The sequence below is a fragment of the Anser anser genome (assembly GCF_964211835.1).
Source record: "Anser anser genome assembly, chromosome: 1".
Lineage (NCBI taxonomy): Eukaryota > Metazoa > Chordata > Aves > Anseriformes > Anatidae > Anser > Anser anser.
Window position 1 is genome coordinate 33,939,359 of NC_139720.1, and position 11,703 is coordinate 33,951,061.

The 11,703-nt window shown below is 38.8% G+C and overlaps 1 protein-coding gene across 1 annotated transcript in view; it reads left to right on the forward strand.

Annotated features, from left to right (window-relative positions):
• Positions 1-11,703, forward strand: part of LOC310883482 (uncharacterized protein) — a 121,384-nt gene that overhangs the window by 64,501 nt on the left and 45,180 nt on the right. Inside the window, exons 9-10 of the mRNA XM_083803925.1 lie at positions 7,187-7,288; positions 10,112-10,219. The gene's annotated coding sequence lies outside the window, so the exon portion shown is untranslated. The remainder of the gene's footprint in view (positions 1-7,186; positions 7,289-10,111; positions 10,220-11,703) is intronic.

An 11,703-nucleotide genomic window follows, 5' to 3' on the forward strand; every position in this document is an offset into this window, starting at 1 on the left:
TTTTCACCTCCTGTAATAAGCCACATACCCTTTCCTCCTTCCAATATAAGGGATACATGGACTATTGCTACAGATGGTAATTGCTGGTACTACTTATAGGTTGCTGGGAAGAGACGAACTACTGTTACATGGACCACAGAATCCCAGTTTGTCACTATCAGCCAGTTACTGTCTGAAGCCTTTGTCATCAGTTTTAATTTTATTTTATTAAATAAAGTCACATACCTGGCAGTGTGCTCAGCTGAACAGGCCACTGAGAGCTTCAGGCAATTTTGATCAGCCAGTCATTTCACATATAAATACAGAAGGAACAAATGACATGAAAGAAGAAAGGAACCTTGCTTGGGACTTTTTTTTTTTTTTTTTTTTTTTTTTTTGTGAAAAGTCTCAGATGTGAAACTCCACAGGGAAGGGAAAACTGGTGAGAGAGACTTTGTTGTTGTTGTTATCTCTTTGTACCAAAATGGCAAATAACCATTTCCAGCAGCTGCAGAACTTACTTTTCTCACCCTGACTGCAGGAAGGGCTGGAAGAGACTGGTTTTGTAAACAGCAGAATGGAGGCTACGGGTGGAAAGTGATGCTAGGTCTGTTGTATGAAATTATTTCTATCATGTTAAGGACTTGCTAGAGAGCAAGATGGGAAAGAGAGAAGCTGGAATAGCCATTTTAGGAAAGCACTGTAAAGTGGAGGGGAAAATTTCAGTTCCATGACAAACTCAGTTTCTATGGGCTCATTTATTCTGCAGGTTTTTTACGAAGGAATTTGCCTCAGTAGTTTTAGTTAGCTTTTAAAAGGGGCAATTAAAGCGTAGTGAGAAAGGCTGAAAGAGCAAATGGCAGCATCAACATCAGAAAGACTGTTTCTGAGGAGTCTGAGCCACCCAGGAGGACAAGAAATTTTCAGTAATATTGCAGACAGTTTAAACTTGTTTGGTGGTAGTGTAGGCAAAGGAGACACAGGTTTGACTGATGTGCTATAGGATATTTAGCTTCAGAGCTGAGAGCAATGGTTTGTAGATCTTGTGTTAACAGAAGACTGGTTGGGGTATGCTCCTCCTTTTTCCTTTTCAGTCCAAATCATTTCTTGAGTACTAAGATGGTGTTGCAGGGAAGCAAACAAACAAACAAACAAAACAGGGGAAGGACACTGCACAAAATTTTAGGTAGAGAACAAACCAACCAACCAACCAAAACAAAAAAACAATCAAAGAAGAAAAACAGATTCAACACAGGCACAATTTCTTCCTGGAAGGAACAGAAGGAACATGGTGATAGATGGAAAGTAAAAATTTTTCTTGCCACACTGATGTAGCACCATCAGAAATACCCTAATTTACCAGGGACAGTGCTAACGACTTTAAACAGTGTTAAAATCTAGGGTAGGTCCCTTAGGCAAAATCCCAGCAGAGCACAGCTGGAAGAGCTGGTGATGGCAAGAAGTGGTAGAAAATGCAGCTGTTATATGTGGCATAAATGTCTCTCCCCCCAAAAAGGGAATTAAGTAATTGGCCTCCTTGTACAGTAAATTTGTAAAAATATATATACAGCGATATTTGAGGAAGTCATCAAGCTTTTTATGAAAAAGAGAAGGGGTCAATGGGGCTTTCCTTGTCATTTCTTTTGGAGAGGTGTGGGCTTGTGCTGCTCAACCTTGGAGTGTGGATATACAAATCTGTCTGCCTGGCTCTGCTCTGAAAGTTCCATTTGGCAGGCTATTTACCTTAGTACCTGGCTTTAGGCATATGAGTAGACTGATTGATAAAATGGGACTGGTCAAATTAAAAAAAAAAAGTATGTATAGACCCTCTTCATGGAATTTCTTCATTCTGTTTTCTTGGATTTGTTGTAATTCTTGTTAGTGGAGAGGAAGACTTAAAAGTTTTCTTAAAAATTCAGATAATTGTTTTTAATTGTTTTGCATTGAACTGATAATAACTGTCTTCTACACTGCTTTTAAAATGCTTCTGAGATTTGCAGAGCAAAATGCACTCATAAAGGATGGAAATTGAAAGGTAATATGTGAAAGCCTGTCGTTTGCCGATTTCATTTGACTTATTCTCCACCTGATTGAAAATAGCAGTATGGAAATGAGAATAAAATGAAAATGTTTCCTTTGGAGTCATATAATTTATTTTTGTATATTTTTAGGTTATTGTACATAATGTATTATTGTATTTTAGAGATATTCCCAGTATATGACAAGCTGACCAGTCAATACTGTCACTTCCAAAACAGACATATGAACAGAGCTACCAAGTATATTCATTATTTTCAAGCACACATATTTTTAAATTGGTGCCAATGATGGCAATATATTAAATATCCAATGATTCTATTTAGCTAAAAAGCATTTGTAAAACGGAAAAACATTTCCATGTATAATTAACACACATATATATTACCTTTTATTTGGTATGTTGTTTAGTTACTGTTAAGATGCTTCTTTTACCATTTCTTATTTGCAATTTGTTCCTCCATTTTGCCACTATCATTCTTCATTTTCTTCTGAAAAAGTCTCTGTGATGTATAGTGATTGTTGGATCACACATACTTCACAATTCAGTGTATTTGATTAATGAATGAGCCTTTATCTAGCATTGGGTAATGAAGATATCTTATCTTGGTGCCCATACCACAGAAACTACAGAATACAGAAGAACAAGGCATTTAGTTTACACTTCCAAGGTATTTTACCCATATCTATATTCAGAGCACAGTTGAGAGAGCTCAATGTTCTGAAAATTTATTGAGATAACAGCCATGGTTTGGTGAAGGGCAAACAGTAAAACAAAACTGCTATACCCATTGCGTGGCAGGGAACAGATTCACAACCACAGCCAGGAAGGGGGTTGTCATTATTGCACTGTATCTGTTGGCTGATTTGGCAGCTAGGTGAACCTGCACGGGCTGGGTTGCCCTGCCTTACCCAGAGGAAGAAAACCAGGTTCCCACTAGCTACAATAGCAACCAAACCTACCACCATTTGCAGTTCATCTCGGTGCAGGGGCAAAAATTTAAATGGAGAATAAGGTAGAAACCTTTAAAGTTTTTATACTACAAACCTTCAAGACTGGAAATATATTCAATGTGAAACTAGCAGGTACTGTATCTACAAAGGCCAAAAGGCTAGAAGAGAGAAGAATCATATTTATAATATAACTTACTTATTCATTAACTCTGCTACTCCCCAGCTAAAAATGGCTGTGGAGCTATCAAATTCAGTATGTCTATTCTGAACTGTCTGTCATTGTCTTCTTACATTCTTTCTCATCCTACGTTACTCAATGAGCTGCCTTAATACAAGTCAAATACTGTAAGTTTTGACAGAGTGCATCTCCTACCAACTGCTTATGTCTCAACACTGAAACTCTGGAATTACTGAAGAAATATTGAATACATCTTGACCTTTCTTACAGAGGAAGAAAAGCAGGAGGAAAGAAAACAAATAAATTGCATGGACTGCTACTTCCTTAAACTGTGTCTTTTAATCTTGTAGTGGCTCAGTGGTAAGCACTGTTATTGGCAGAGAAAAAAAAAAGCTGTAATTACACTAGATGGTCAGAATCACCAGGCTGAGGAGAGAGATGACGGAAAAGAACAGAAGCTATATCAATATGTTTATTTGAGAGGAGTCTTGGGAATCCTTGACTAATTTTGTCAGATTTCCCCATTGTATTCAGTTGTCTTAAGTAGTTTGTAAATCTGAAATACTGTTCTTAAGAAGACAAGTAGAAAAGCAACTTGAGATACCTGATCACAGTGCATTGGTGAGACACTTTTACCCCCAAGCGACAAACACTTGGGAGGACTCACACAGCTTAAGTTGGTGGCCTTGGGTCAAAGGGGCTTTTTCATTGATTTAAAGAAAAACAAATCTGTGCCATATTCTAGCATCCTTGGTTTCTTTGAAAGCTCATTATAAAATCTGTAGGGAGTTCAAATACTTCTACAGCACTCTGCACTGAAGCTCAGTTTGAAATTGCAACTGCTGAGTCACAGAAGTCAGAGGGATCAGTAACCTATTAAGTCATTTATTTCTCAGCATCACAGTGAATTAGTCCCAAGAGATACCATCTCCACTTCTTCCAGTGAGTGATTATTTTCTAATCATCCAAGAGTTATAAAGAAGTTTTTCCTGATGTTCTGCCAAATTATTATTTGTGAGCTTCCTTCCCCCCCCCCTCCTTTTTTTTTCCTGCCTTAATGTAAGTATATCATTCCAAATGCCCTAAAATTACCCCATAACGCTTATAGGAAAACTCTGAGTCAGAGAACAGAGTTTTGGAAAAGGAAAAAGTGGATTAGACTGTCTTATTAATTACAAAGAAGGAAACTGGTGATTAAAGTCATTGTTTTGCTGCAGCTTGAGCACCTGTGAGAAAGCAACAGAACTATTTATGTGGTTCAGCTGCTTTTTTTTTTGTTTGTTATTTTTATTAACGTATTGTCTTTAAAAGCATCTGATTACTGTCACAAAAAATACTGCCTGCTTTGTTGTACTTACACTTTAATATGGGAGTTGCACAGCTTAGTATTTTCCCCAAATATTAGTTGCAATACAACATTGTCTCCATCTGCTCTGAAAAAAGCAACATGGATTCTAGTACCCTCCCATCTGCATGTATATTTTTAGTCATGTATTCAGATTTGTAATCTCTATAGTCCAGTCTGGCAAAAATCTGTCTGCTCCATTCCTGGCACAAAGCATAAATCTTATTGTTTGTCCAATTTTTTTAAATTTTACTTGTGTGTGTGCATGTCCCTATATTTTACATTCTTTTCATTGGCAGAAATGATTTAAAATTCATGTGTCTGCCATTAGACACTTTCTATTTCTCTTAAATCTTCAAAAGTTTCTATTCTTGACTGGTGAGTCATATAGTTCATAGATAGCTGTCAGGAAAACACCACAAGACGGAGAAATGAGAGGAAACAAAACTCTGAGCTGAAATGCCACTGGGAAGCACAGTAAGCACTTTTTAAACACAGACAAAGCTATTTTCTTTTCACCTTTCCATGCCTGTGACTTATTTATAAGGGTTTGAAGGACAAGCATAAGGATTAGAGTGATTGACAGATGACCAAATGTGGAAAACAATCCCAAGTGAGGCTTTTAGTTGTGTTTTTGGTTCAGAATAAGGGAATAGTAAACCAAATTATGTATCTAGATATGGTATGAAAGGAAATAAAGATTTCTACTGAGTAAAGAAAATGTAACCAAAGGGAAAAAGCAGTCTGTGTTCAGTGTTCATATCCCTTCGCATTACCCCATGTTAATTTTGGTGAAACCCTTTCTACACCGTGAACAACTGCCTATTTAATTAACAATGGGAAACAGATATTCCATGAACTGAGATATTAGCGTAGCTCTTGAGAACCCCAGGTCAGATCCCTGGACTGCTTTAAGGAAGCTGGAAGGTCCTCTGTATCCCAGATTCACATTCTCTGAGGACCTGAGCTTTAAGACAGCCTTCCACAACTTTGTGAAAAGTATTTTGGTGGTTTTGAATGAGCCATCCAGTCTCTGTGCTTCAGTTTCCCACCTCCTTATTTTAGAGAACTGATGAGATGATATACCCTCAGGATTACCTTGCCCTGGTGTGAGGTCCTTAGTCTCTGATGGTGTAGGGTCATCCTAAAAGAGCCCAGTGCAGCCTTCCATCAGAATTCTGGCCCAGGAACCAGCTCATGCCATGTACTTTATAGGAAGGAGCATGACACTGGGTAATAAAGAGTTACACAAAAAACTTCCCATTAAGGTAGCTGTTCTTTTCACACAAATTAACAGTTGCCTTATGTCCTGAATCGTAAGTCTTTATATCTCTTTATTAACATCATCTCACAAGTATGATGGAAAGCTCTCGTAACCAGGATCATTAGTTAATCCTTTCCCCACCCCAATCTGCTGTGGCAGCTATAGGTCTTTGACAGACGTCTAACACTAAGCAATTCATAAATAAATAAAAATATTTCTCTTTCTCCATTACAAATTGTAGCATTTTACTGGAGTTTCTTACATCTTTATATTATAAAAATACCAAGCATGAAAGTCTAGTTATTTTTTTTCTCTCTTCTTGATTTTTAATGTCTCCGTTAAATTATTTCTAATAATATGATCTTTCTCCTGAGATCTTTCTACTATTTGCTACCTCTTATGATCCCTCTCCACGCTTCATGTATAATGAGTAATTTCTTACTGGGGTGAGGTTTACAGACTTACACCCTGTATTGCAGATATACACGTCCAGTAGCATAGAAGCATATAAATATATTTTTAGGTTATTTTCCATTTAACTACCTTACCATTCTTGTGTTTCACTTGCCACTGCACTTTGGGCAGAGTTTTCCAGCTGGATATTGCAGATGTGCTGGAGCTCAGAAACTATCAGAAAACCATGTGTCTGAAGAAATTGTATGGTAAACTTAGCAGAATACAAATGTTTAACTTTCAAAAACACAAGGGTCTTTCAAAACACCAGGCCGTTGACCAGATACCTTCTCCCTGAAAATGGATACTACCAAATACTTTGGGCAGAGACTCTTGGAGAAGAAAAGCAGAAAATTAAAAAGAGAATTTCAGTTGACTTCTCTGGGCTTTGAACCAGAACATACAGAGTGGATATTATTCAGAAATATGCCAGTTATTTAAAAAAAATATACCAATTATCGAGAAATCATTTCTACTACTCACCAAGTTTTTCCTTTTCTTCAGTTTAGCACTTTAATTATTTTAGGTTTAAATGCCACAATCAGCTTTGAGAAGTGTAAAATAAAACCCTAGCATTTGTAGGTCTCCACTTAGAATAATTACCACGACATTTTTTTTTTTTTTGGTGAAACTAAGGAAACTAGAGACTTAGAAAAAATATGAAATAATACAGGAAAAAAAAAATCAAGCAGATGCAATAATTTTACTTGTAGCATGCTCCAGATGAAATATTTGAAGCATTGTGACAATAACAATACATTGCTACAGGTACTGACTAAGCACATTGTGACTTAGAGGGTGGCTTAAAAAGAAATGTCACAGGCAGGTTGAAATGTCAATTAGCGCAACATTTCCTAATATCCCACAGATGCATTTCTTTCCCTGTGAATATTAGAGAAATAGATAACATTGCACATTTAATCTACTCTCCACTAATTTGATCCTTCGGGGCTCTTCATAGTATGTTTTGTTCCAGCTTATCAGAGTGCAAGTGAGAATGGACTTACAGATGAACTGCTAATTCACTAAGACAGCATGTGGGAAGAAAAGTTCATTCAGATGGCAGATCAAATGTAAGGTAAGCAAAGCCATATCTTCTGCTTGGTTCAGGTTTTGCTCAGGAAAGGAGTGGATCAGAGCATGGTGGGAGGTGGAGAACAGCTGCCACCATCAGTGCTGAAGGCACCAAATATCACAGCCCTGTGGCTTCTGTTCAACATTTTGGGTGTCTTCAGTGCTCTAGCGACAGCCCTTTTCCTAAGCTGCATCTTGTTCAGGAAAGTAGTTTGGGACACTTGGAGACTACTTCCCTGTGAGCCTACAGGAAATAGGATGAGTCAGTTTAACTGTGATCTGATGCAATACTCAGAAGAGATCAGTGTTTTTTTACCTGTACCCTATAATAGCAGTGAGCCTGTCTATACAGGAAATTATTCAGAAAAAGCTATTGTGGTGGTACAAATTCACACTCAATAGAAATCTGCTTTAACTTTCAAGCGTGCTTTATTATCTACATAGGGGAAATAATTGGTGTGAAATCAGCAAGAAATAAAAAAAGAACAACAGCAACAACAAAGGAAACTAGGCTTTGAACAGGAAATGAATTGAAAGAAGCAGTTACTCAGTTTATTCTCCAATTTGAATAATGTTTTATTCAAGTGGGAGAACTCCTGAGCTACTGATTCACCCTTCAGGTAAGACGACCAGCATGACGCTCTGCTCAGCGGAGGTAAGTGTTACCAGAAGCAGTTACTGCTGCCCTACTGCAGTGCTGGCCTCATTTCAGATACTTAAAAATAAGACTATACGTGCAGCTAGACAGTTTCTAGGGGCATGACATGCTGTCGTGTTGTCTAGATGTGTTGTCTGCTGCTGTTTACAGCTTGCTAAGTTCTGCAACGTGGCCAAGTCAGGAGATCAAGCTTTCACAGAAGAAGAGAGAGTGTGTGGACTCTAAATGGGGTCGTGTCAACAAAACCTTTGGGTCTCAAGAGTCTGTGATGATTACTGAGCAGTCACAGAACTGGTCAGCTGAAGATATTTCTGTGTTCATGCCCTTCCCCTTCGCAGTGACCACGACAGAGCTTTTGGGGTGTCTTCAAGTACCTGCCCTTCAGGTCGTGGCAAACTTGCTGAAAGTCACCTGGGTACAGGCCCTAAACCCAGCTGCAGCACAACATGACCTCTCTGTTGTCTCTCAGTCTGTATGACTTTGCCTGTGCTTGTGTGTGCTGTAAAATATCTTCTGAAACCTGACAATAATATGGCATAAAATTTTCCTTGATTAAAAAATATCTTAGATTGCTTGCATGTAAACATGCTGCAAACGTGTTTGTCAGCAAGACTGCAACAGTAAATTACTCTGCTGCCAATTGTGACTTTTTTTGTGAGTCTTGCTTAGCAGCTACTTTCCTTCAGGGCTCCAAGAGGCCTGTGGAAATCTCAACTTTTACATAAAAATAGGTTTCCTCCTGGGATCTAAAGGAAATCCTACGCAGAATGTGCTATAGAGAAGGTTGAAGATCAGAAATTAAGCAGAAAGAACCCCCTATTGCCTTTCTTACACTGTCAAGATTAAATAAAAATCATATGATTCTGCAGTGAAAGACATTTACCCTGAACTTCAGACATTCTGGGTGAACAATACTGAAACTGGCTCTATGGAAACTACCTCAGATTCTCACTGAGTATTTTTAAGTCTTCCTACAGTTTTACATCACTTTCAGGTGTTTAAAAAGATCTCAGAAATATTTAAAACACTGGCTTCCAAAGTTTTTGGGTGAACAAAGTCAGCTGTCCTGATTTCTTGCAAAATAGCACGGCATTTTAAAGAGAAAATTATGGCAATCCAGTTTAGTCCTGTTTCACAGAAGAAAAATTGATGGGAAGAGCAAAGCATGGAAATGGGCTAACGTAGACTTTCAGTTCTACTGGAAAAAATGGATGAACTCTGCTTTGTGTTTTGGCTCAAAACCAGCAGAAAATGTAGCCAGCTTTTTGGGAGGTCCGTCATTCCTCTCCTGGAATTTCTACTCTCCCAAGCCACTAGAGGGCCCCGAAGTCCACCTTAACTTGTCTTGGCTAGTTGGCGTTCTTGAAAACACCATTTGAAAAGCAAGCGCAGATCTCTTAGACGTTCAGGGGTTGCTCTTTCCAGCGCAGTTGCTGTGTAGGGTGAATACAATTACAAGAAAATAAGGATGTTGGGACAAGGATGCCTTGAAGGTAGCATCACCAAATGACTTCCACCCCGTAGGAAAGAGCAAGTCTTTCAGGAGTTTGGTGGAGAAGGTATCTTCATAGCAGCACCAGGCTGTCACCTATGTCCTTTCTCTTTTTTTAACTGCCAGACATATGTGTAGTAGTGCACACTCTGTGTGTGCGCAGGAGGCCCTTGGTTTCATACCACTCCCTTTGAAGATGTTTGCCTGACACTGAGTCTTTCCTCCATAGCTTGTCTTTTGGTTGTGGAGGAGCAAAAAAGTCTGGTTACCCTTGCTGTTGAGCATGGGAAATGGACAGAGTGAATGCTTAAAGAAACAAGAACTGAATGTGGTGGGTGGGCATGATGATCTGCTCTATATTTGTGCAATGAAAAGGCTAATGTATGCAAGCAGAGAATTTCTCCTGTGTCTTTGGTCCTCTTGTCAGAAGACTACTGCCTTGTGCTCTGTCTCCTTGCAATCCAGAGAAACACCCAGGCCTTTGAACATTCTCAGAAACTAATGGTTTAAAAATAACTCCAGAAAATTGTCCTTTTTATTCCTTTTTCCTTTTTTTTTTTTTTTTTTTTCCCAGCCCCTTTATTAAATAGGCCTGATGTCTTGCTTGCCATGGTCTCAGCTCTAAGAAATTTAGACGGAGTTGTAAAATGCTATTAAATCATTGGCAACACTTTCAGGACTGAAACTGAAAGCTGGATGATATGAAGAGAAAGGATGTCAATGGGACCAACCATTCACTCTTTCCTGTCCTGGAGTGTTGGGCACTGAAGTACAAAAACGTCACAGTGAGTTTTATTTTTTTTTTGCCGAAACCTATATCATCTGATGGATGATAGCTAAAGGAGCTGGCTCCACAATCCAAAGAGGGCAAAGCAGGTACCAATAATAAAATGTTAAAATTGCTAGAAACCTTCCTAGAGTACTTTGCCTGTGACACATAAAGAGACATACTACAGTGTAGAATGGCTCTAGTGACTTTTGCTTGAAATTACCTGCATGATACCAGTGACCTTTTCATCCTGGAGTAAAAAGTAGCCGTTCAAAACCTCACTTATTCACTTGAGATACTGTACATACATAGCCCAGTTTCTTGGAGGTCTGTTTCTGGATACAAATGAGGCATAAACTATGTGCTTTCCCTCAGGGTTAATTTTGTCTTTCCAGAGAAAACTAGTTACATATTTGCATAAGAAAGTATGTTTCAGACAAATGTATGGCTGCCAGGCTAGTGATTGTGATTAATGATAATGAATGAATGCATGCTAAAGGATAAAAGTCCCCTCCTGTTCTTTTTAGGCAAATCTTCTCCTCATTGGCAGTGATATGGAAGACACTCATGTATATGTGAGTAGACTTTGATACCACCTTGTTTACCATATACAAAGACTTGTTAACTCTCCAGCAAGGTAAAATGGATGGGATTTATCTCAGGTAACTTTAGCATCTGACTTAGTCACCTGGACTCCTTCTATGGTAAATACAGAAAGAAAGGAACTTCTGAGAAATGATTCACTTCATCTTAATGTGGATGGTTAAAATACATCATGTATATACATTAGAAGTACACATTCCTGTCCTTTAACTACAAAAGAAGTCTAGATGCCTATGTGGTTTGTTCATAATATACATCTAACCTTTGCCAAAGATGAATCCCACCTGCCCTGTCCATGTGGTCATGCAAATCTCATATTTGTTTGTGTTAAATTGCTAGGTACAGTCTCTGTGCTGTGTATGTGGTAGCTGCAATAATTGGGAAAGACAGGCACAAGTAGCAGGCAGCTGCTAAAGCAAATAGGGTCTTAGGAGAAACTGCAGCTGCTGGGAATATTTGGGTAGAGCTCAGTTATTTCAAAGTAAATCCCTTTCCCAGTTTAGGAATCTTTGGAGATTCAGGAGCATAATATATTTCTTCAGCTATGGAGTATTTGCAGGAACTATGTGGCCAGGTGAAGTATGGCCAAGCTGAGGCCTAAGAAGAACCAGCCTAAGCTTGGTTTGGATCATGGTAACTCATTCTCATGTCACAGGCACTTTTTTGGGTTCTCTTTCATGGCCCTTCTCAATCCCACCTGGATTCTCAATCCCTCAAGGAGTGATGAGAGCCCTCTGCCCAGCTGCCTGCCTTGGGACACAAGGTATGCAAGGAGGGTGACACAGGAGGGAGTGGAAGGATGGAGATAGGGCTCTGGTAAATCGTTTAAAATACACTGTCACTCTTCAGAAAGTAGTTTAGTGTACTGTCTCCTTTCTTGTTTAGTCCCCTACTGTT